Source organism: Plasmopara halstedii, assembly GCF_900000015.1.
Source record: "Plasmopara halstedii genome assembly, contig: Scaffold_2956, whole genome shotgun sequence".
Taxonomy (NCBI): Eukaryota; Oomycota; class Peronosporomycetes; order Peronosporales; family Peronosporaceae; genus Plasmopara; species Plasmopara halstedii.
The window spans coordinates 1,300,055-1,300,549 of record NW_020189861.1 but is presented as its reverse complement, the minus strand read 5'-3'; positions in this window follow the sequence as shown (position 1 = coordinate 1,300,549).

Below are 495 nucleotides of genomic sequence, written 5' to 3'. Positions count from 1 at the left end.
ATATGTGGTTGATTAGGTACACTTTGTTAACGGCGCGGAGTTTAGCAGCAACCAAGTGGTCTGAGGGCTAGTATTACTGCCGCCAGATAGTATTTTATCATATTGAGGTAAGTTGTGTGATGTTCTCAACAAAAATAGATTGTAATATATTTTATCATATGTCAGTAATTTTATGAGCTTGTCGGTACTGTTTCAAGTTAATTTATGGTTGTGATACTTGAGTAGGTTGATTTGAGGTCTGATAACATATATCCATATTAAAACATACCCACAAAGTGTGTTCGGATACAGCCCTCTGATTGACTCAAAGATATGTATACACTTCATCGAGGTCATCTCAATACACATTATGTGATTTCGTGGTTGCAAGGGCGGGCTGTTGTACTAGCTGACAGGAGAAGGACGGATCATATATGCGGTTGGTTAGGTACGCTTTGTTAACGGCGCGGAGTTTAGCAGCAATCAAGTGGTATGAGGGCTACTATACCCGCCGCT